The sequence below is a fragment of the Capricornis sumatraensis genome, chromosome 2 (genome assembly GCF_032405125.1).
Source record: "Capricornis sumatraensis isolate serow.1 chromosome 2, serow.2, whole genome shotgun sequence".
In the NCBI taxonomy this organism is placed as follows: Eukaryota; Metazoa; Chordata; class Mammalia; order Artiodactyla; family Bovidae; genus Capricornis; species Capricornis sumatraensis.
Window position 1 is genome coordinate 140,159,090 of NC_091070.1, and position 26,782 is coordinate 140,185,871.

The 26,782-nt window shown below is 36.5% G+C and overlaps 1 pseudogene; it reads right to left on the reverse strand.

Annotated features, from left to right (window-relative positions):
* Positions 1 to 23,288: 23,288 nt before the first annotated feature.
* Positions 23,289 to 23,932, reverse strand: LOC138074110 (mitochondrial fission factor pseudogene; annotated as a pseudogene).
* Positions 23,933 to 26,782: the final 2,850 nt, after the last annotated feature.

Consider the following 26,782-nt stretch of genomic DNA (forward strand, 5'->3'; position numbering starts at 1 on the left):
TCATGAAAAACTTACTTTAGCATGACCATGGTTTCAATGGATGTAATCTAAATAAGTATTGTAGTGTTTCCAGAAAAAATTAATAATTCAGAAAATGATCAAATTTAAATATCATTGAGATTGTTCAAGGTCTGAATTAAGTGGTAGAAATATCAGAGAAATTCCTCTAAAAATAACTTTCAGAGGAATCATAGCATGCCTTTCATCTTTCATCTTACAAATGAAGATATTATCTAATAGGATTTGGCAGAAGGGTCAAGTCCAGGTAAAATTTATACAAAGCCATGTTTTGATAGTTTCAAAGCAAGACTGTGATGTGTGAAAAAGGTTACCATCAGACCTTGACTGAGAAAAAGACTCGGTAGAAAATTACAAAGTTATGAAATATTGTGTGCTGATATCCCTTTCTAAATATATAAACAGACACAACTGAGCAACTGAATTGGACTGAAACATGGTTTAGAAATTGAGTATCTCTCAAAGTGACTCCTTAGCTCAGTTGATAAGGAATCCACTGCAATGCAAGAGATCCCAGTTTGATTCCTGGGTCGGGAAGAAATCCTGGGTTTGCTTCATTCAGGAGAAAGGATAGGCTACTCACTTCAGTATTCTTGGGCTTCCATTGTGGCTCAGCTGGTAAGAATCCACCTGCCATGCGGGAGACCAGGGTTCATTCCCTGGATTGGTAAGATCCCCTGGAGAAGGGAAAGGCTACCCATTCCAGTATTCTGGCTTGGAGAATTCCATGGACTGTATAGTCCAGGGCGTTGCAAAGAGGCAGACACGACTGAGCTACTTTCACTTTCATAGTGACTCAAATCCTCAGGGTGAGAGTCAGATACAGTATTCCACTCTTACACACAGAATTTTAAGCAGCCAAGTTTCTAACCATCTGTAATTTTAAAAAGCATAGTTTCTCAGCACTGTGTCTTTTTGTTAATTAACAAAAGCAGATTTTACAGGTTTATACAAAATATGAAATTGAAAGAAGTTATCCAAAAATTAGATAAAACTAAACTTGAAATCAGAAGACAAAGATTTTGGTACCAGCTCCTCTTACAATGACTTGAAAAAGTACTGAGTATTATCAGTATTTATTTAATATAGTTTAAAATACATGAGAATATTTAATTGATTGACTTGAAAATAAAGAAAGGCATTGGTTAAATGTAACCAAATTTCCAAATGTAGCTCAAATTTCCAGTTGATGTTGTGAAAGTGTTGCACACAATATGCCAGCAAATTCAGAAAATGCAGCAGTGGCCACGGGACTGGAACAGGTCAGTTTTCATTCCAATCCTAAAGAAAGGCAATGCCAAAGAATGCTCAAACTACTGCACAATTGCACTCATCTCACAGACTAGCAAATTAATGCTCAAAATTCTCCAAGCCAAGCTTCAACAATACATAAATTGTGAACTTCCAGATATTCAAGCTGGTTTTAGAAAAGGCAGAGGAACCAGAGCTCAAATTGACAATATCCGTTGGATCATCAAAAAAAAAGAGAACTCCAGAAAAACATCTATTTCTGCTTTATTGACTATGTTAAAGCCTTTGACTGTGTGGATCACCACAAACCGAAAAATTCTGAAAGAGATGGGAATATCAGAACACCTGACCAGCCTCTTGAGAAATCTGTATGCAGGTCTGGGAGCAACAGTTAGAACTGGACATGGAACAACAGACTAGTTCCAAATAGGGAAAGGAGTACATCAAGGCTGTATATTATCACCTTGCTTATTTAACTTATATGCAGAGTACATCATGAAAAACGCTGGGCTGGATGAAGCACAAGCTGGACTCAAGATTTCCAGGAGAAACATCAATAGCTTCAGATATGCAGATGACACCACCCTCATGGCATAAAGCAAAGAACTAAAGAGCTTCTTGATGAAAGTGAAAGAGAAGAGTGAAAAAGTTGGCTTAAAGCTCAACATTCAGAAAACAAAGATCATGGCATCTGGTCCCATCACTTCATGGGAAATAGATGGGGAAACAGCGGCAGACTTTATTTTTGGGGGGGTTCCAAAATCATTGCAGATGGTAACTATAGCCATGAAATTAAAAGACGCTTGCTCCTAGGTTATGGCCAACCTAGACAGCATATTAAAAAGCAGAGACATTACTTTATCAGTAAAGGTCCATCTAGTCAAGGCTATGGTTTTTCCAGTAGTCATGTATGGATGTGAGAGTTGGACTATAAAGAAAGCTGAGTGCTGATGAATTAATGCTTTTGAACTGTGGTGTTAGAGAAGACTCTTGAGAGTCCCTTGGACTGCAAGGAGATCAGACTAGTCCATCCTAAAGGAAATCAGTCCTGAATATTCACTGGAAGGACTGATGTTGAAGCTGAAACTCCAATACTTTGGCTGCCTGATGTGAAGAACTGACTCATTTGAAAAGACACTGATGCTGGGAAAGGTTAATGGCGGGAGGAGAAAGGGACGACAGAGGATGAGATGGTTTGATGGCATCGCCAACTCGATGGACAGGAGTTTCACTAAACTCCGGGAGTTGGTGATGGACAGGGAGGCCTGGCATGCTGCAATCTGTGAGGTTGCAAAGAGTTGGACATGACTGAGAGATTGAAATGAACTGAACCAAATTTCTAAATAATATAATTTGTTGTAAAAGAGACTTGAACACTTATAGAAAGTGCTTTTAAATTATTTTTATATTAACCTTAATAAGTTGAATAACAATTCCATAGCACAGATAGCCAATTATACTTAAAAAAAAAATAGAAGCCAACATAAATGTCAAGCAAAGGCCATATGAATAATTTTGGAAAACAACGTGCCTAGGTCTTATCCAGGAATTCCTCTTTTCAGTGGGTTTTCCAAATTTATCTTAGATTAGAAATCTCTTTGGTTTGCTTTATTTAACATCTTTTGCCTAATTTCTTAAAACGTGTTGTTCTAGTTTGTGATACTGACACCTTGTATGTTTTACGTATTGCAATCAGATATGGAAGAATAGTAAATTTTGAATAGGAGATCCTAGCTTAGTTTTTAGTAGCTATATCATAAACATGAAAGAAAATAAGAAAATGTGGGATTGAGATATGCACAAGATATTTATTTTGGAAAGTTAAATTATTACTCATACACAACTGCTGAAATACATAATTCAAGGGCTAGATAAATTGTGTGTTTTGTAGCTGATTCAGCAGACTGATGCTAGCATAAAGCAGCCTTCCTGGGAGGTATCTATTAATACCTAATCTGTGATCCTAAGCCAATAGGAGATGAGTAGGCTGGAGAAGTTTTGTTCTTTGTCTTGCAATTGGTGGGAGTACAAAAAAGAATTGCTTTTCATTATTTGGCTGCAGCCATCTGGCCAATTTAGAGTGTTACAAAAGGTGCTTAACAAGTTTACATATTAAGGAGGAATCAATTCTATTCTATATGATTATGGTAAATGAATATTTTAGTAGTTTAAATTAGATTAAGTTTGCAAATTAAGGAAATATTATATTCTGCTCATCTATATAAAGTAGAAATTATGTTTTAGTGGTTAACTTTCTCATTATTCAAAATTGCCAGCAATAACAATATTTGCAAGGATTGCTTCAACTCACTTCAGGAATTCCTAAATTTTATTTTATTTTTAATTGGAATGTTATTGCTTTACAATGTTATGTTGATTTCTGCCATACAACAATGTGAATCAGCCATAAGTATACAGGAGATGGCAAGAGTGAACATCAACATTCTAGGAATCAGTGAACTAAAATGCACTGGAATGGGTGAATTTAACTCGGATGACCATTATATCTACTACTGCGGTAGAAATCCCTTAGAAGAAATGGAGTAGCCATCATAGTCAACAAAAGGGTCCAAAATGTAGTACTTGATGCAGTCTCAAAAATGACAGAATGATCTCTGTTCGTTTCCAAGGCAAACCATTCAATATCATGTAATCCAAGTCTATGCCCCGCCCAGTAATGCTGAGGAGGGTGAACAGTTCTATGAAGACCTACAAGACCTTTTAAAACTAACACCCGAAAAGATGTCCTTTTTATTATAGAAGACTGCAAAAGTAGGAAGTTTGGACATGAGTTTGGGTAAACTCTGGGAGTTGGTGTTGGACAGGGAGGCCTGGCCTGCTTCAGTCCACAAGGTCGCAGAGAGTCAGACGTGACTGATTGACTGAACTGAACTGAAACATATGTTCCCTCTCTTCTGAACCTCCCTCCCACTGCTCTAGGTTGTCAGAGAGCACCAGGTTGATCCTCTTGTGTTATACAGCAAGTTCCCACTAGCTATATATTTTACATTTGGTAATGTATGTATTTCAATACTAATCTCTCAATCAGTCCCACCCTCTCTCATTTCCCCACTGTGTCTACAAGTCTGTTCTCTATGTCTGAGTTTCTCTATTCCTTCCCTGCAAATAGGCTCATCAGTAATATTTTTCTATATTCCTTAGATATGTGTTAATATTTGTTTTGTTGTTGACTAAGTCATGTCTGACTCTTTGTGATCCCATGGACTGTAGCCCACCAGGCTTCTCTGTCCATGGGATTTCCCAGGCAAGAATATTGGAGTGGGTTGCCATTTCCTTCTCTAAGGATCTTCCCAACCTAGGGATAGAACCTTCATCTCCCATACTGCAGGCAGATTCTGTACCACTGAGCCACCTTGGAAGCCCATGCCTAAATATACAAATTCTGACTTATTTCACTGTGTATAATAGGCTCCTTGTCCTGGCTATTGTAAACAGTGCTGAAATGAACATTTGGGTACCTGTGTCTTTTAAAATTATAGTTAATAATTCCTACATTTCATTGTAGAACTATAGATTAGGGATCATCAAATGTTTTTCTATTAAGGTTGAAGAGTAAATAATACAGATTTTCTGGGCCATACGATGTCTATCATGAGTATTCAACTCTACTCTGTTGTGTTAAAAGAACCATAGATGGTATGTAAGCAGATATTTCAGTAAAGCTATTTAGGAAAATAGATAAAGATCTGCACTGGCATACAGGCCCTAATTTGCTGATCTGGATCTAGAAAAGTGATCAGGAAAGTTGATGTAGGAAATATGTTCCCTAAATTTTTAAAACTTCAAATTAAGAGGTGTGTAGACATTACATTAGAAATAGAACTGAACTGAATATAAAATGCTTGGCCCATTCTTTTGTAGACTTCTTAGAAATAGGTCTCTACTGTCTGCAGACATTTAAAATTGTGAAAAGTATAATACCAACTTGATCTTACCATTTATTTCCAAAGGGGAACTCTTTTAAGAGTGTATGAAAATTTGGATGGTACATATGACATAAACCAGAACTGCCCCAGGATAACCAGAATGTATATTTACTCTCCTTAAGATAATTTGAAGTAACTTGATCTTCTACTAAGATGACCAAAGGATTTTTTTAATTGCAAGTTGAGTTGGTTTACTAAGGTTGCAGTTCAAGGTCACTTTTTATAGGAATACTCTGTGTGTGTATTTAATATGGACAGTGATAGTCTCTATTATTTTAGGAAATGTATCTTTATTTATATTTTTGAAAGTTCATTTTTTCAGTGTTTTTGTTATCTTTTCAGCAGTTTCAAGTGAATATTTTGCATCTTCTTTGCTCTTCTCTATCAATTGCTTTCCTTCTATATCTTAGTCTTTTCAAATCTGTGATATATTTTGGGCACAGCATCCACTTAAGTCTTCAGGTACTGCATTGTCTGTTTTTTACACTTGAATTAATTTTGCTATTCCTGGTTCATTTCATCTGTTATTCGGTCATAGTCTTTTGTTATCTGGTCATATTTCCTTTGTGTGGTTATGGAATCCTTTTCTGCTTTCTTTCTAGTTATAATTTTTTATTTGTATAACTGATCTTTCTTCACAGTTATAATTGCTTCATTAATATAAAGTGTTGTGTATTTGGGTCACAAATGTCTTGTGTCATATTTTTTGGGGGTAGAATTTCTCTTCATCTTCAAAGATATTTTGCTGCTTTTTAAAATATTTCTTCCTACTTCTCTGCTATTTTTTCCTTATTAGCAGTATATTTGATTGGAAGTAGTCTTTACGCTTTCTTGGGTCATTTACCTCTATTATTGCTGATTCTTATAATAGCAATAAGGAATTCTGAGAAATGTATGAAGGACCAGTGTAGGTCATTCAATTTCTCTGACATAAATCACAGTTGGATCCTCTATGACCCACCTCCCAGAGTATTGGAAATAAAAGCAAAAATAAGCAAATGGGACCTAATTAAACTTAAAAGCTTTTGCACAAAAAGGAAACTATAAGCAAAGTGAAAAGACAGCTTTCAGAATGGGAGAAAATAATAGCAAACGAAGCAACTAACAAAGAATTAATCTCAAAAATATACAAGCATCTCCTGCAGCTCAATTCCAAAAATATATAAATGACCCAGTCGAAAAATGGGCTAGAGAACTAAACAGACATTTCTCCAAAGAAGACATACAGATGGCTAACAAACACATGAAAAGATGCTCAACATCACTCATTATCAGAGAAATGCAAATCAAGACCACAATGAGGTACCATCTCACGCCGGTCAAAATGGCTACTATCCAAAAGTCTATAAACAATAAATCCTGGAGAGGGTGTGGAGAAAAGGGAACCCTCTTACACTGTTGGTGGGAATGCAAACTAGTACTGCCACTATGGAGAACAGTGTGGAGATTCCTTAAAAAACTGGAAATAGAACTGCCATATGACCCAGCAATTTCTGTATGATCTAATGGGCACCCTCATGCATAGCTACAATGACACCACTTCTTTACTAATGGTGCTCCTGTGAGGCCAAGCCATCCGATTTTCTGATTCTAACCCAACTCAGGATATATCCTAAGAAGATCCTTAAATTTTCATAGGTTCTTCACCACTGACCTATGGACATCAAGTGATGCTACCCTTGCTTTCAAAGGAGGAATTCTCCCTTTTTCAGTGATAGTGTAGTGTAGTGATAGTACAACAAATATGCACATTTGTGCTTCATATGCGTGTTATATGCTCACTCTCATTCTGCTTGTCTCTGTTTCTGTCTCTGTCTCCCTTTTTTGCTTACTCCCATACCAGTACTCCTGTCTGTTTACTGTTAATCCTATTCATACCAGCTCTCAATCAGAGTTGGGGCATCTCATTCTGGGTGTGAATATTTGATGTAATTTCTAAGATCTGTCCTTTATTTATCCTATTCAGACTCACTCAATATATTTTATCTCTTTAGTTTTCTCTGGCTAAGCAGCTGTACTTAGATATTCTTGGCCACAAACATAAGGTATACAGGTATTTGTTAGCTTTAAAGAAAAAGTCTTTGGGAAGTCTCTCCGCACACTCGGTGTCCAGAAGTGAATTGATTTATGTGAATAATATAGAAGATATACAGAGGAGGAAAGTTGAGGTTTTTAAAAATGGGTTTGCATTTTTTTGTTTGTTTTATATCTCTTCATTATGCTCTCTGGCTTTAAAGGGAAAAAGTTAACTTAGTTTGGAACTAGGATGTTGCTATGCACTTATCAGAAACAGGAGAATTGTTCTTTATACTGTAGAAATCAATACTATTGATAGAATATTTTATCTATATTATTCTACTTTTTTCATATTTTAATATATTAAAATATGAATCATTCTTACTCTTGGTGAAATCTTAAAATATAATTGTAAGCATTTAATTTTTATTTCTTGTGGCATATGAAATAATAATGTGTTTTGCACTAGAGTCTATATAATAAAGTAGGAAGAAAATTGTAAGTTGACAATCAATATTGAATGACTGAACAAATTAATTAATAAATAGTTGAACTGCATTTAACCTCCCAAAAATTGTTTAAAGCTTGATAGCTGTAAGCTCCCATCTTTGAGATCTTAGTAAAGAAAATTTATATAGCTTAAGTAATCCTGATAAGTATAACAGAGGCTATTTCTGAAGAAATGAAAGGTAAATCATCTGAATTTAAATTCACTACTAAAGGAAGAGACTGAAATTATATTTCTTTTCTAATATTAGTACTAAAGCATTTAAATAGATAGAACTCAATGCTAGGTGTTCTATCAATGAGAATGACACTCCACCCTGAAGTTTGCAGGAAAAAAATAAATGACACTTCACTAACTCTATACACTTAAATAGAGATGGACAGTGATGTCAATGAAACTTAAACATCAGAGTTTTTTTACTAACTGGCATTCATTCCGATTTACACCAACTGAGACATTATTACTATTTAAAAAAAAAAAAAAAGCTCCCCCCCAATATAATAGTTTCAGTTATTATGATGATCTATTCTTGCATTTAAAGAATCATTGTTTGATGTGAGAGCTGGACCATAGAGAAGGCTGAGAGCCAAAGAATTGGTGCTTTTGAATTCTGGTGCTGGAGAAGACTCTTGAGACTCTCTTGGACAGCAAGACTCTTGAGACTCTCTTGGACTCTCTCTCAAGTCAGTCCTAAAGGAAATCAACCCTGAATGTTCATTGCAGTGACTGATGCTGAAGCTGAGGCTCTAGTACTTTGGCCACCTGTTACAAATAGCCAATTCGTTGGAGGGGACTCTGATGCTTTGAAGGACTGGGGGGGTTGGTGGCAGAGGATGAGATTGTTAGCTAGCATCACTGACTCAATGGACATGAATTTGAGCAGACTCCAGTAGACAGTGGAGGACAGAGGAGCCTGGCACACTGCAGTTCTTGGGCTCGCAGAGTCAGACATGACTTAGCAACTGAATAATAATAACAACACATTGTTATAAACAATGGGTTTATTTCAAACTGAATCAAAGTTTAAAATAAATATCACGCCTACTAAAGAAGAAAAGAATCATTGTTTGCCTTTATAGTATATCTTTATTGTTATTATTTAATATCTGTCTACCAGAGAGAGTAAGAGATCTTCTTTATCACTGTTTTATCCTAAGGGCCAGAAACAGTGTCTGGCCTAATAGGGATGTCAAGTAATATTTTCTGGATGAATGAGCATCACTTTAGATAATGATCTTTCTTCTCTTACATACACAATTTTCTATTTAGTCAAAAGCATCACAGTTGCAGGTACACTGTGTTATAAATATATTTTCTGTAGAATTGGAGGTAAAGAAGCTTATGATTGTTCAGCATAACATTGTATTAAAGAAAACATTTGTTATAGAGCCAGGATTACTCTGAGATACCTGTATTTGTAAACCCTTTACAGCAAGTAAGATGTATTTCTTCAGAGATCATTTCCTTAATAGGATTTCAGACAGCTTTTGGAAGCAGCTAAAATAAATTGCTTTTAAACATTTGTGTCATATCACATTAAAAAGGGTTATAGATCAATATCCACCATGTGCTATAATATATACCCTCACCCTATAGTAGAATTAATCTTAGATTAAAAAGAGACATTCTTTTCTGATCTTCCCACCAACCCACTCTTCCTTCTCTTCTTGAAAATATGAGATTTTCAAATGACATATGACTAGAAGAATCCATTATAAGCATCCACTGTTGTGCTCTAAAGTAATTTGGTTCTGCATTAATAACTCCCACTTTACAATCTCTTGTAAGCTCCACTTAAATGCTTGGGTCTTAAATGATTGCTTATTTTATACAGGAATGTTTGATCATCCAAATTTTCTGTGTTTCATCACATGGTATAAAGAGTTGGTACTGGACAAAGTGATAGAGAAGGTCTATCAAAGTTTGCCCCACCATTATTTCTCTGTACCTCTAGCTTATTATCAGTAGTAATATTTTATTTCAGAACCATGGGTTCTTTAATACTCCCCTATCAAGTGCTAATATACTCAGAATCCAGTGGAGAGAGCAGTCATATTAATAGATAATTACAATTCAGTGTCATCAGTTGTATATGAAAATTTAAAATTCTATGTATGGAAGAAGAAAGGCTATTCAGAAATATTTGACAGAGAAAAAAATGATATTTTGAATATTTTGGAATATGAGGATCCCACCTGTTAGACAAATGAATGAGAGAATATTTTCACTGGACAAGGCCATATGAGTTATGAAAAGAAGTTCAGGACTTCCCTGGTGGTACAGTGGATAAGAATCCATCTGCTAACACAGGGGACACCAGTTTGACCCCTGGTCCAGGAAGATTCCATGTGCCAAAGAGCAATTAAGCCCAGTTACAACAACTACTAAGGTCTCGCTCTAGAGTCGACAAGCCACAATGACCAAGCCTGTGTGCTGCAACTACTGAAGCCCATGAGCCCGCAGGCCTCAATTACTGATCCCACATGCTACATCTACTGAAGCCCATGTGCCTAGAGCCTATGCTTTGCAAGAGAAGCCATCACAATGAGAATCCCACGCACTGCAACTATGAGTAGCCCCCACTTGCCTCAGTCAGAGAAAGCCAGTGAGCAGCAACAAAGACTTAGCACAACCCCACCCCCCAAAAAAGAAGTTCAAAATCACACACACACACACACACACACACACACAATAATAATAATACAAAACTGAAAATAGAGGAGTTACCAGATCAAAAGGGGCCTTTTAAGACTTATCTGTAGACAATAGAGAGACTGAAGAATCAAGCAGGAATCAAAATGAAATATTTTATTTACTCATTTATTTATATTTTATGAAGGGATATATGACAGTTATATGGAGAATATACTCAAATGATGAGGCCCAAGTTACAGTATTCCACATTAGAAATGAGGAGTCCTACACTATGACTGAGCTATAAGAATGCAGAGGAGGAGGAGCAGAGTGCAGAGATGTGCTGGTAAATGTGCAGATTAGCTCAAAACAATGCTTGATTTGTAGCATTGGGCTAATTCTGTAATGTGTAAATGCCCCTACCATGGCCAATTACAAATTGCCTTACCAACTTCAAACTGTGTGATCACTGAAAGCAGAGTTGGGAAGAGGTGTACACAATCAGCTCTGCTGAGCTAGTATCAGCTAGCTTCGGAATAACACTAGAGATATCTGAGGTACAATCAATAAAAGGTGGACATTGATGGAATGCAGTAGATAATGGAAAAATGCTTGTATATAAATCCAAGATTTCCATTTTGGGAAAGAAAATGTGTCAATATTTTAAAGCTTGTATTTTATTCTCAGATGGCTTTGTTCTCATCTAAAAAGTAACAGCAACAACAGAAATAATGTTTGCAAAATGAAACCTTTCAAGTAAATATTTGCATTTAAGCTGACATCCTCAAAAACATAGTATCTTAGAGACATATAAACAATAATGTGAGGAACTTTCGTAAAGCACACCTAATTGAAAGTTTAGCTGAGTGGCTTCATAAAACTGCTGCCTTTGCATCTGTTTTGTGTGGCCAACCAGGTCACAGGGCTTGAACTGACACTGGCCCCTCCCAAATAATGGACACAGAGTCACAAGACACAAATATAAGTTCCTGATATGATTTTCCTAAGATGCCCTTTTGATAAGCACTCTCCTGCCTCCCAGACTTCCCTCATAGCTCAGTTGGTAAAGAATCTGCCTGCAATGCAGGAGACCCTGGTTCGATTCCTGCATCAGGAAGATCCACTGGAGAAGGGATAGGCTATGCACTGCAGTGTTCCCTGGCTTCCCTTGTGGCTCAGCTGGTAAAGAATCAGCCTACAACACAGGAGACCTGGGTTCAATCCCTGGGTTGGGAAGATCTCCTGGAGAAGGGAAAGGATATATACTCTAGTATTCTGGCCTAGAGAATTCCATGGACTGTTATAGTTCATGGGGTCACAAAGAGTCAGACACAGCTGAGAAACTCACTTCACTCCTACCTCCCAGGGCCTTCTCCTAGTCATCCCTTAAATAAGACTTCTTAGGGAACTCACCAAAACCCCACACTTTTTAGTTTGAATTGACAAATCTACCCTTAACCCTGGTGGAACTAGTGGTGAAGAACCCATCTGCCAATGCAGGAAACAGAAGAGATGTGGGTTTAATCCCTGTGTCAGTAAGATCTCCTGGAGGAGGACATGGCAACTCACACCGTATTCTTGCCTGGAGAATCCCATGGTCAGGGGAGTCTGGTGGGCTACAGTCCATAGGGTCACAAAGAGTTAGACACAACTGAAGTGACTTAGCATGCACCCTTGACCCAGAAGCTTGAAGGAACTCTACACACAGATCCTAATACAGGTATGTGCCCCAGGTCCTGCCCTATCTCTGCTGCACCTTGCCTTGACTGGTTCCTCCAAGTGTACAGAGTACCTCCTCCAGGACTTGCAAGTAATAACATTCTATTTTACTTTCCCTTTGCTCTCTTTATTGAACCATACAGTCTGTCACTGCTAGGCTCTATTTAATAAATATTAATTTAACAGAGTCACATCATCAGCTGGGGAATGTTTGGTGTTGAGGGTAACAGGATTTAGGCAAACCTCAATGATTCAATTCAGATCAATTATCTCCAAACCATCCACCTCTAGTTATTAAGGATGTTAGTAAAGGTTAAATGCTTTTATTTATTCAGGTTTTGAAGATTTTATATACTAATTTACTTTGTGAAACTAAAGCAGAAATAGACTATACAGTATTTTCCAAAATTAAGTTAGAATAAGTTTCTGTTTTGAGTATCTATATTGAAGGGCCAGTGTTCTGGGTAATAAAAAGTTGATGCAGGCTATTCTGTTAATTGAATCAACATTCACTATATTACTAATTTCAAAATTCAGTAACTTACTTATTTTAGAGCTTCCATGGAAGCTCAGCTGGTAAAGAATCTGCTTGCAATGCAGGAGACCCAGGTTCTATCCCTGGGTCAGGAAGATCCCTGGAGAAGGAAATGGCAACCCACTCTGATATTCTTGGCTGGGAAACCTCATGAACAGAGAAGCCTGGCTGGCTACAGTCCATTCGGTTGCAAGAGTCAGACATGACTTAGTGACTAAACAACCACCACTGCTTATTTTTAAATCATGAATAAGTATGGGATTTTATTGAACCAGCCTAGCAAAGTATAAAAGTTTAGATACTGAATCCATATATTTTCTTGCAGGTCTACACAAAAACCAATTGTTCGCCTTGTAATTTGAACTCTGGAAACTATATATATAATATTATTAGATATCCTAATGCAAATATTGCCACTACCAAAGGTATCCTTTTCAAGGGATCTTAAGAGATACCAGTTGTTGAAGGCATTTTCATTCCAGACCATGTTATAAGTGAACTAATAGATTGGTTTTGATGGTATATACATTTAAAAACAAGTGACCAGGTAAAACATATGAAAATTGACTATCATTGGATCTTAAATGCTATCCTTGACAATTGGATAGTACCTTGTCAAGGACTTCCCTGGTGGCTCAGACAGTAAAGCATCTGTCTACAGTGTGGGAGACCTGGGTTCGATCCCTGGGTTGGGAAGATTCCCTGGAGAAGGAAATGGCAACCCACTCCAGTACTCTTGCCAAGAAAATCCCATGGACGGAGGAGCCTGGTGCAGGCTACTGTCCATGGGGTCAAAAAGAGTCGGACACAATTGAGCGACTTCACTTTGAAAAAATAATAAATTCATAGAAGGATATGTGCACCCTTTTTTCCAGATGGAAAACAATAAGAGCAAAGAACCAATAATAGTTATGAGGCACAAGCAAAGTAACACTAATATTTCCTCATCTAATTCTATAACACTCTTATGATGAGTTATATGTATTATTACCTCTATTTTATATGAAGAAATTCAACTTGGGGAATTTAAATACTGGATATATGAATTGATTTCTGTCAGAATGATAAATGTTAATGTTCTTAAGCAGTATATTCTATGCATACTTATCAAAAACAAAAAATTACTCAGCATTTTTCTCTATATGTAAGTGTATATGTTCAATCAAGGATATACATTCTAAGAGGGAAAGCTAACAAATTCTTAATGAATGAATGAATGAGCATTCCAACGTTTCTTAGCTCAAACAGTGTTTTTTGCCTATCCAATTCCAGTCTTTCCTCTTGACACATTCTTTTAAAAATTTATTCATTTTTAATTGAAGGATAATTGCTATATAATATCATGTTGGCTTCTGCCATACATCAGCATGAATCAGCCATAGCTATACATATGTTCCCTCCCTCCTGAACCTCCCTCTCAACACATTCCTTTTCATTTCAACTATGTTGTAAATTCTGGTAGATAGATAGATAACCTGTCTATCTCTCATGCTATGATTATTACTTCTTTTTGTTGACTATTATATTTTTCCTATTACTTTTTCTTGTTTTTCTGCTCTTGGCCTTATTTAACATATTCTTTGGGACTGTTAAATGTGGTGTTTTTTCATTTTTCAAAATTATTTAGGGGAAATATACTTTTCAAATATCCAAAACAATAAAATACCATTAACAGTAAATGTGGGCAAATATGTGAACCTAAAGGAAATGGCTCTGCTTTAGGTAAAGAAGTGAGGTCAACCATGAACATTAGTCCACCTGTTATAATTGTTGAAAGAGGCAAATGTCTCCTAGCTTTATTTATCAGAAATGGAATTATAAGATTGTTTTTTGACTGCTGGTGTCCACTGATAGTTAAAAATGAAACATAGAAAGTCCTTTCACCTAGAAATAATTCTTCAAAGCTGACTCAGATTTGAGGAATTATTTGCCTGGTTTATAAAGAAGTTCAGTGTACATATTCTAACACTTATAAAGGTTCCCATTCCTATTACCCAGATAATTAAAGGCAATTCCTGGTATGAAATCTAGAACATATTTGCTTCAGACCAAAATTTCATGATTTAAATAAATTCAACCAAAATTTTCTAACTTGCTAAGAAAACTGAAGTTTTAGACTTAAATGGTTATCTTTTAACTAGATATTTATCTTTTAACTATCTTTATGCACAATTTAAAAGAGCACAGTGTTAACATATTACTTAAATATTTTTGCTGTATTTCCTGTTCCTAAAAGACATGGTTTTTGGTAATTCCTATTTGCACCTCCAGCCCATAGTAGATTCCCTATAAATGCTTGCTTGTTAAAGTATTGTATAGTCAAAATGAACTTTTATGAGGTTTATGTAAATGAATGGTCAAAAGTATGTGAAGGATACAGATCTTGAAGTGAGAATGCAACAGTTAGTACTATGTTTTCTAGGGGACACTTTAAATGGCATCAATAGACACTAATAATTTGACTTTTTATCTCTGTTTATTGATTTCTGCTGGTAGCAAGTCTAATGGCAGTACAAAGTCATAAAGAGAATTTAGAGTAGGACTTGGAGAGCTATGACACTGTTTAGGAGACTCTCCATTTTAAATAGGCAATTTGTCAGCAACGTGACCTTTAAAATGGCTCTTTTATGTTGTTTTCTTGTTTGCCTTTTTAAGCAATTCACCTAGAAATGGCATATTTTTTTTCAGGAAGAATCTATCTTTTTCTTGACTAGAACATTATTCAGGACAACTAATCTTAAGGTTACAAGGAAAACAAGATAATGAAAATAAAAATATGGGAAGCATGTGTTAGATATTACACTGAGAGTTCTGAATTTGGCAACATAGTTACTAAATAATTTTAATTACATTTAAAATCTCTACTTGGTCTTTGAACAGATAAAATAAACCACACCCTTTATAGGGACTGCATACATAGTTAGTGATAGGATTAATCAAGATTATTCTTAGAATAAAACTCTATTCATTTTCTGAAAAAAATATAACAGCAATGTGCCACTTTTGAAATGGAGCCAGACCCTATGGGGCACTCCCAGGACAGACTCCACCCCCTCTAATGTCCTCAGCCTTCCTTTTGTCTATAGAGAAACTTTAGTCAAAGAATAAATTTAATCAGAGATGTGAGAAAATTCAGACTCAAAGGAAAACAGTGCAACAAGACCAAATAATACAGGTTGAGTCATTAAATAAAAGGAACTTTTGTTCTTCTTCAAAGACTATAAATAATATTCTCAACTGTTATAGGTACTGAAACCCTCACCAGGTGGAAGAAGTTAACCACATGATGACCAAACAGTAGCCATAACATAAGCTGCCACAATTCTGAAAACTGGCCTCAGAGAAATGGAAACAAATTGACCTTGGACCTGAAGATTAATTGTACTTAAAAACAATCAAGATTATGTTGATTAGACTACTGTATAACTAATTTCAAGATGACTGTTAGAGCTGACTGCTGTGTCTGCGTGTAATCTCTTCCCCCCTGCCTATACACCCCTGAAACTCCCCTTTAAATGCTTTTGCTTTTATACAGGGAAGGTGACCTTTGGATATAAGTCCACCCTCTCCCTCAGCTTTCACCCTCCAGAATAAAGTGAAATTTCCTTTCCACTAAACTTGGCTCTTGAGTATTGGCTTGGGAGTGACCAGCAGTTGGACCGGAGTTTCATTAACACTTTAGCTACATCTTTTCAATATGAACAAAATTATCTGGTGTTTTTATACCTAAAATCATACCCATAGTTTCTGTTTTGTCAGTGTGTGGGGCATATTGCCATTAACTAAGCACATAAGCTACTCTGCCTCATTTTGGGGGGTATTCATCATACAGATGGCCATGCAAGAGTCCGTGGAAAATGTCTAAGTGTCCAATCCACATTGCCAGTGCACCTCCTCACAAAACAACAAAGACTGTCATTATTCAACACTGTGAAACATGATACCATGAGAGTGCCTTTTAAAATAGATATTACAATGGGAATTTGATTTATAAATTAGTCCATGCTTAATAGCTATAAGATAATTCACACAGTTGTACTAACGAAGTATTCATAACTCTATATAAACACTGCAGAAATGAAAAATCAAGATTATCCTTCATCCATTTTAGGCAGTTGTCTGCAGCCTTTGACATTGCCATTTAGCCTAAGGACATTACTGAGGGAACAATAGAGACACACAAATCTATCTACTTTATCTACGTGCACAGAAAAAGCATTCTGGGTAGAGGTTTCAGTTCGGGACATTCGTTACCTTTTAATTGCTTCTAAATTGCATGGTAACCTGTCATATCAATAGCCAAATGTGTTCAACTGACGTCAGCATGGTTTGGGCAACATGTGCTGTGAAAAACTTTTTCCTTCACTTAAATATATGTATGTGTGTCTATTTGAGCATGCTTGTGTGGTTACACCTGCTATTGTAAAACCAGGTGGACCTAATAAAAGAGAAAAGCAAATGTATTCCTAGAAAAAACAACCAAATAATGAACACAGACAAATTCCATCCAAACATTTCTCATGTTATATATGATTAAATAAGGATCAGGTTATACAGTAAAATTTTGTTCAACAGAAACTATTTACAATGCCAGATATTCCACGTATCAGAAAAAGCATGAAAATATACTGTGCAGTTAAGCATTGTATTTAACATTTTAAGCTATATAGAAACATTTCACTAAAAGAAAATATAAATTTGAGTATCTTAGGCTAGGCCACAGTGAGCACAGTATCATAAAAACTTTAGCACCACATCGACCACTGTGAGCACCAAAGTATACAAATTATTATTCCTCTAGAAGGCTTACAAAAAGCTATTTCACAGTTATATGTATAATGTACACACTTCATCCTTACTTCAAAATAGTGCAATCATAAATCTTACATTTTTAAGTTCCCAAAGAAAAATACCATCATTCAGAACCTTAAGTAGAGCTTTCAGTCCATCTTACCAGTTTACAATTTTTCCTATCTCCATTTATACGTTCTGTAAAACAAAATAAAAACTACAGGCAAAGGAATTAACACATTTTCTCCTTTCACTTCTTTAGTCTGCTCTTTATCCCAATGAAACTCATTTTCAAAAAAGGGGTTAGGAACAATGAGAAATGTAAATGCTTCCAAAATCAGAAAAGCCTAGCATATCCAGTTGGTCCAACGCCTGATGAGAATACAGTGGTACTGTGATGAACCGGCCATCATGGGTAACAGGTGTAATATGACTTTTGGCATCACATGAGGAAGTTTAAATCAGCCTCCCTGCTCTTTAAATATTGATTTAGTGGGGTGTATAGAAGATAAAAAGTAGTAAGTCCAGAGCATTTAGTTAGAAATGAAGAGACCCATCAGAAGGAACTGTGATCATCAGCCAGTGAAGTGGGAAGAACAAAGAGAGTGAGATTCTGGAGGTCAAATAAAGATGGACTTCATAAAGTTGGGACCTATGCTGCAGATAGGTCAAATAACACACAGACTGGCAATTTATCCTTGAATGTTTCCATATCTAAGTTATATCTGATTTGGCAAAAATCTTTTGGTGGGGTGCTGGAGGCAGCCGGGCATTAGAAGTTAATGTGAACAGGAATGCAGACAATCAGTATAGAGAAATCTTTCAAGGTGTTTTTATGTTAAGAGCAGACAGTTTGTATAATAGTTGCAGGAGGATCTGTGTCAAGACATAATTTTTCTTATAGATGAGGAATATGTTATTTGTAATGGTGATGGTGAGAATTAAAAAGTTGTGAGAAAAACTGATGATATAGAGATATTGAGGGCAAAATTCTAGAAATATTCTTGAGCAGACCAGAAGTGTGCAGATCCAGCACGCAGATAGAAAGGTTCTCAATATTTTGGAGCAAGGGATATTTGTCAATTGAAAATGAGGACAGGTAGACAGTATGTGTTGTTTTTGTTCAGTCGCTCAGTTGTGTCTGACTCTTTGTGATCCCATGGACTGCAGAATGAAAGGCTTCCCTGTCCTTCAACATCTCCCAGAGCTTACGCAAATTCATGTCCGTTGAGTTGGTGATGCCATCCAACCATCTTGTCTAATGTACCCTTCTCCTCCTGTCTTCTATTTCCCAGCATCAGGGTCTTTTCCAATGAGTTTGCTCTTCGCATCAGGTGGCCAAAGTATTGGAGTTTCAGCACCAGTCCTTCCAATGCAAATTCAGGATTAATTTCCTTTAGGATTGACAGTTTTGATATCCTTGCATTCCAAGGGACTTTCAAGAGTCTTCTCCAACACCACAGTTCAAAAGCATCAATTTTACAGTGCTCAGCCTTCTTTACCATCCAACTGTCACATCCATACTTGACTACTGAAAAACCATACCTTTGACTATATGGACTTAGTTGGCAAAGTAATGTCTCTGCTTTTTAATATGCTGTCTCAGTTGGTCATAGTTTTTCTTCCAAGGAGCAAACATCTTTCAATTTTGTGGTTGCAGTCACCATCTGCAGTGATTTTGGAGCCCAAGAATATAAAGTCTGTCACTGTTTCCATTTTTTCTCCAACTATTTGCCATGAAGTGATAGACTGGTTTCCATAATCTTAGTTTTTTGAATGTTGAGTTTTAAGCCAGCTTTTTCACTCACCTCTTTCACTTTCATCAAGAGGCTCTTTAGTTACTCTTCACTTTCTGCAATAAGGGTGGTGTTATCTGCATATCTGAGCTTATTGATATTTTTCCTGGCAATCAGATTCCAGCTTCTGCTTCATCCAGCCCAGCATTTCTAATGATGTATTCTGCATATAAATTAAATAAGTAGGGTGACAATATGCAGCCTTGACGTATTCTTTTCCCAATTTTGAACCAGTCTGTTGTTCCATGTCCAGTTCTGACTGTTACTTCTTGACCTGCATACTGGTTTCTTAGGAGGCAGGTAAGGTGGTGTGGTATTCCCATCTCTTTAAGAATTTTCCATAGATTGTTGTGATCCACACAGGCAAAGGCTTTAGTGTAGTCACTGAAGCAGATGTAGATGCTTTTCTGGAATTCTCTTACTTTTTCTTTAATCCAACAGATGTTGGCAATTGGTTTCTGGTTCCTCTGCCTTTTCTAAACCCAACTTGAACATCTGGAAATTCTTGGTTCACATACTATTGAAGCCTCGCTTGGAGAATTTTGAGCATTACTTTTCTAGCATGTGAAATGAGTGCAACTGTGCAGTACTTTGGATATTTTTTGGCATTGCCCTTTGGAACTGGAATGAAAATGGATCTTTTCAAGTCTTGTGCCAAATATGGAAAACTCAGAAATGGCCACAGGACTGGAAAAGATCAGACAGTATGGGTAGAAATGCAAATTGAGATTGCTTATAGGAGAGTGTGGAAACGCTGATTTCTGCTACTTTTCCCAATGTAATAAAAAGCAAGATCATAATTGTGAGGAGGAAGGAAGGCATACTGGATGTTTGAGGGGGAAAGTAAAGAATGGTTCTTTCAGGAATGAGAGAGTGAAATGTGAAATTTTTTCTTTGACTTTGCCCACTTGGATGGGAAAATGTAACACCATTGCTAGACAAACTTAAGGTTTAACCTGTATTTGCTGCTGCTGCTGCCACCAAGTCGCTTCAGTCGTGTCTGACTCTGTGTGACCCCATGGACTACAGCCCACCAGGCTCCTCCATCCATGGGATTTTCCAGGCAAGAGTACTGGAGTGGGGTGCCATTGCCTTCTCCGCCATCTGTATTTAACTGCCAATAATTTAAAATGTGATCAAGCACTATGATTGTATTGTTTCTGTAGCCAGACTTAGTCTCTAGGGTGTTGGGTGAAAGGTAATAAAGCTGGATTTAATCTGGGATGAGATTTTTTAGATGGTGTAAGGAAACAGATTGTTTGTGAGGCAAAGACTGAGGAACCGACTAGACCATGAAATTTAAGTCGACGAAGTTCAGTTCAGTTCATGCATGAACTGAACTTTTGTGACCTCATGGACTGCAGCATGCCAGGCTTTGTTGTCCAACAGCAACTCCCAGAGCTTGCTCAAGTTCATGTCCATCAAGTCAAAGTTGGCTAAGGAGGGAAAGAAAAGCACAAGGAGTTAAGAGGGAGTGAAAAATATAAAGAACACTAACAAGGAGGTTCTAGTGATATCAAGAACTGTGAGAGGATTGTGAGATGGAATGATAGGAAGCTGTTGTTGGAGACTAGAAAACTTGAGAATAAGATCATGGGATGAGCATTGAATTAAACTATCAATGACTAGACTATGATCAGGAATGACTAAAATAGTAGATGACTAAAATAGTGTCTAGGAGAAGGTCATTGTAGAAGATGAGATCAAGAAAATAAAAGGCCATAGAGGGAATATTTAGGTGATTCTGGAAAACACAAAGAAACATGACACGAATGTCTGCAATTGACAATGTGCCCAGTGAAGGAAAAGAGCTTAAAACAGTGAACTCTGGAGGCAAGCTGGGCTCTTGGAGGTCAAGTTCAGTTTCTAAGACATGAGACAAGAAAACATAGCATAGAGGAAAACAAACTAGATTGGAATTCAAGCTGGGGTTTCAGTCCCAGCTCTAAACCAAATAGTTTGTGTTCTTGAACAACATATTAATATTTCTGAGTCTCCAGAGTGTGATGTATTACATGGAAGCACTAGATTACATGATTACTAAGCCACCATTCAATGCTAAATACGCTATAACTATAGCAACTATTTTTGTAAAATAGAGAAGGAAGTGTTGGTGAAAGAAGGTGAGGCAGGATAAATCCACTTGGAAAAGAGTTAAAATTCTCTCTATAATCTTTATAAGATAGTAAAGAAGCACTGGAGCTTCGAGTCCACACCAATAATCATAATCACCACAATAAACACTGCTAAAATTTGGTAGAATTGACTACATTACAGAGCCTCCCTCCTCCCATATATAAAATTGAGGTAATAATATCAATTTAAAGTGTTCTGTGAGAATTAAGTGAGAAAATAATGTCCAATTGTAGTTTCATAAGAATATTATATCAGCCCTTCTCTCTCCTGCCATACATGATCATTTCCCTCTTCTACCATTAGTTGACACATATTTTATTTTTCCCATTAAAACAAAATAAACAATCTGAAAAGGCTATATTTTGTATTATCCCAGCTATAAATATGACCTTATGGAAAAGGTAAAACTATGGAGACAGTAAAAACATCAATGGTTGCCAAGGGTTAATGGGGTGTTAGTCATTCAATCATGTCCAAGTCTTTGCAATCCCACGGACTGTAGTCTTTGTCCATGGAATTCTCTATGCAAGAATACTGGAGCGGGTGGCCATTTCCCCCCCCCCCCAAGGGATCTTTCTGACCCAGGGATTGAACCTGGTCTCCTGCATTTCAGGCAGATTCTTTTTTTAAAAAAAATTATTTATTTTAATTGGAGGATAATTACTTTACAAGATTGTGATGATTTCTGCCATACATCAGCATGAATCAGCCATGGGTGTATATGTGTTCCCCCATCCCAAACCCGCCTCTTAGCTTTCCTCCCCACCCTATCCTTCTGGGTTGTCCCAGAGCCGTCTTTGAGTGCCCGGCTTCATACATCAAACTTGCACTGGTCATCTATTTTACATACGGTAATACACATCTTTCAGTGCTATTCTCTCAAATCATCCCACCCTCACCTTCACCAACAGAGTCCAAAATTATGTTCTTTACATCTGTGTCTATTGCTGCCCTGCACATAGGATCGTCATTACCATCTTTACCATCTGAGCCACAGGTATAAATAGACAAAGCACAGAACACTTTCAGGGCAGTGGATGTATTCTGTATGATACTATAATGGTGGAGGCATGTCATTATACATTTGTCCAAACCTATAGAATGTATAGCACCAAGAGTGAATCCTAATATAAACAATGGACTTGGCTGGTAATGATGTATCAGTGTTGGTTCACTGACTGTAACAAATGTACCTCTCTTGTGGGGGATGTTGATAGTGAGGGATGTTGATAGTGGGGTATGTGGAGAGTGGAGGATGTTGAGAATGGGGGGAGGCTGTGCATATGTGTAGCCTGGGGAAGATATGGAAAATCTCATTAACTTTCACTCAGTTTTGCTGTGAACTTAAAATTGCTCTAAAAATAAAGTTTATAAAAACAAGAATAAACAAAACCCAACTGATTAACAGTCTTGACAATCTCTTCCCCTTTGATGGATATATAACTCACCTCACATTTTTATTTCTAGCCCAACTTTCTTTTCTATATCTTTACTGAGATAATTTTTTTGTTCCTATTTGCACCAAAATTCCTTAGACAGTTGTCTATACTTATTGCTTCCAAATAGTCTCCTCAATTTCTTTTTTAAACCAACCCTTAATGAAGGGATTTCCTTTCTTCTTGAAATTATTTTTTCTAAAAGTCATCAATAGTATTTATGTTTCTAAATCTAATGACTTAAGTTTCTATGGTTGCTGACCTAGCAGCAGCATTTAATACAATTCCTCATTCTCTTCTTAAAACGTTTTATTCTGTGGCTTCCTGGACACCACATTTTCATTGTCTTCCCCTTATCATTTTGGTTGACTATCCTCAGGCTCTTTGCTGATTCTCCCCACCCGCACCTTTTTTTTTTAGGTTTGTTTGCAAATCAATTATTTATATTTCCAGCTGTTGAAACAGTGTTTCTAAGGGTTGGGGTTATCTCTAGTGGCAAAATTAGAGCCAGCTATTAAGCAGCTAGAATGCCACAGTAAATGAACACATAATCAATTCTCTTTTAGCACCTTCTGTGTTCTCTTACAGAAGTTTTTAGATGTCTATTTAGTTTATCTGTTGTCTTAAGGAAGCTGCATTTACAACAATTATGTCATCTGAAGTTTTTTCAATCCTTCTATCTATATTTGAAATGCTATATGTGGAGTAAGTTCTGATAAGCTGTTTTGGCCAACAGCATTTTCACTCTTAGAGCAGCACTTTATTTTTAGCCCATGCTTTGTATGGATTTTTTTATTTTGAGGAGTTGGAAAAGATCTTTCTAAATCCAGAAAATCTAGTGATCTTTCAGTTAGCGTCAACATGCAAGGTGGTGTTTTTAGTGCCAGAGGTTTAAAGGAAGAGACTGTATAAGGTCAAGGTGTGCTAGTCCTGAAAACACAATCTGTTTGTTAGTTCCTGCTACAACAGTTCTCGATGCTCCCTGGCACCTGCAACATCATGCTAGCATTTGAAACTCCTTCTTGGAATTATTGTTTCAGGTCAGCATTTGGTGGCGTTACCTTTAATTTTTCCACAAACCTGGTTTGCTCACTAAGACTTTTGGTGTATTCCATTTTATACTGAATTTGATTAATTTCTGCCATCTCAGCTGCAAAGGGAGAAGGGAATGCTTCCCCACTCACTAAATGTGGACCAACTACTGCTTGCTTTTTAGCATTATCTGCTCCTGTGCTTCATATGAAATCCTTTAAATTTGCCTCCATATGCATGTGCTGGATTTAGAGTTACTTTTGTCCCCTTGGGCCTGGTGGAGGATTGCTGGCAAGTGCTTCCACCCATAGCTCCCAGGCACTGGGGTGGGCACTGTCAAGGGCTGTTGGCCGAGCACAGAGAGGCCCTCCCTAACTTTGAAAATTGAAATCCCCTGAGGTTCAGTCCATGTGTGTTTTCCCTTCTCTATTTATATTTATGATATTTTATGTTCTTGGTGATCTCGTCTAGCCATATGTTTTAAATTTTCTTTGTATGCTAATGGCTCCTATATTCCTATCCCTTGTCCATTTCCTATTCTTGAGCCTCAGTTATTACAATCATTTCTCATCTCAAAATGTGCTGCACTTATAGTTTCCCACATTTCATTTGATGACAAGCCCATTCTTTAAGTGGTTCAAGCTATAAATTTTGAGATCATCTTTAATTTCATTTTTTTCTCACACTTTATTCAAACCAGTATGAATCTTTGGATTCTCTTTATAAATATACCTTAAACTGATTCTTCCCATCTATGAAGTCACAGCCTATACCAGGAAACAACACTCAATATAAGAAAAACTAAAAACTGAACAAACACAACACACATACTACTTTTGTATGCATCAGAGAACTATAAGTCAGCATCTGAGGAGGAATAAGGATCCCAAAGAAAAAGGAAAAACTGCACTGCATTCTATCCCTTAAGGAATTTGTCAACTTTAATGGAAGAAGCTGAAAATAGTAGTTCAGATTTGCTAGCAATTGCATAGGTCCAGGGAGTAGAAGCAAAAATCTGTTTAGGGCTCAGCAATTAGGGGGTATTTTGGAAGAATCAAGTTATTTGAAAGTTCTGAAGGAATTCTAGGAGTTAAGGAAAATTGGAAACAAGTTCTTCAGGATGACTGAAATTCAGTCACAAATTATATCAAACTTTGTTGGATCAAAGTTATCTACTTTCCTATAACTACCTGCCAGGAATTCTTAAAAAAAGATATTACATCTTTTTTTTTTTTTAAGGAAGGTAGTATCATCCTGAATCTCTGCAACTTCAAATACAATCTCTGGAATTTAGCCGAAATGTAAGAGACATGCAAAAATAAAAAAGATTCACAAAAGAAACAAACAAAACCAAAAGAAACAAACCAAAAAACAGGAGCAAATAGTCAAATCCAAGAGAAAATATTGGAGTTATCATACACAGACTTTAAAATTACTGTAATTAATATGTTGGTGATAATGTATGACTAGATGGAGAATATCACCAGAGAATAAAATCTGTTCTGAAATATAAAATTCATATTTTAGAACTGAAAATTACAATATTTACAATAAATGACTTCAAATATAGATTTAACCTTATATTTAGCAAATACAAAATTAGTAAACTGGACTTTCCATGAGTAAAAATTTTCAGTGTAAAACACAGAAAAGAATTACAAGAAACACCTAATGTGTGAGACTTGGGTAAAAGTTGTAATGTATGTATAAGGCAATCTTTGAATGGGATGAGTGAGAGAAGGGGCAGAAAGCAATATGAGAAAAATAGCTGGGAATTTTCACAACTGGCAGAAAAAAATTAAACTACAAATTAAGGAAGACCTACAAAAGCAAGAAGGAGATATGAAAGGACCTCTTCACCAAGTTACATCATTAAAAACTGCCGAAAACCAGCAACAAACAAAACGTCTAAAAGCAGAGAAAAATAAAAACATAACACTGTTAGGAAGAGTGCTAACTTTTCAATCAGAAGGACAGTAACCAAAAGAAAACAGAATAACTTTTTTTCAAAGACTTGAAAGAAAATACCTACCAACCCAGATTTTAAGTCTCTGGAAAATATCCTTCAAAATGATACCTATGTAAAGACTATTGAAAGACTGTTTTGCCGGTGAACTTAAAGAAAAGAAATATCAAACAGAATTCCTAAAACAAAACTTAAATGATCTCCCCAAAACATGGCAATGCAGGAAGAGAGACTAAAGGAGAGGAGATGTTTGGGTAAATAAGAAGTAACATTGATTAAAAGAAGCACAATGTTCTAAGAGGTTTAAAATATATGCAAAATTAAAATACAGGAATATGATAAGATAACACGTAAGAGGGAATGTATGGAATTAAAGATTTCTAAATCTGGGCAGTGATATAAGTATAGGTCTAAAGAAAAAGTGAAAGTTGCTCAGTTGTGTCGAACTCTTTTTGATCCCATGAACTGTAGCCTGCCAGGTTCCTCTGTCCATGGAATTCTCAAGAATACTGGAGTGGGTTGCCAATTCCTTCTCCAGGGGATAGAGGAGACTTTAGTAAATAAATTTGACTGTATAAATTCATTGTTTCTCAAACTTATGTGATCACAACATTTCTCCCATCATTTAACATTAGAAAATATTGTTCAGTGGAATGTACTTGAGGAAATACTGATGCTACACTTACCAGGGTTGCTGTAAATCTATAGTCACCAACGCCATTCATGGGAGGGAAAAAATAAATCTCTGAAAAATTATGAAAGATGATGCTCAGAAAAAGCTCTTAGACCAATTTTGCAGGCTTGACTTTACGTAGGGTGGGTGATTCTCTATTCTGTATCCCTTCAGCATAGATATCTTTCTGTGTGATGTGAATATTGACCTAATCATACATTGCTGTCTATGCTCTCTTAGTTTTTTTTATCCACAAGTGCATGTGATTTACGTTAGGTTTATATAAGTTTGCTGGATCACATATGTCTAATTCATTACTCTTCA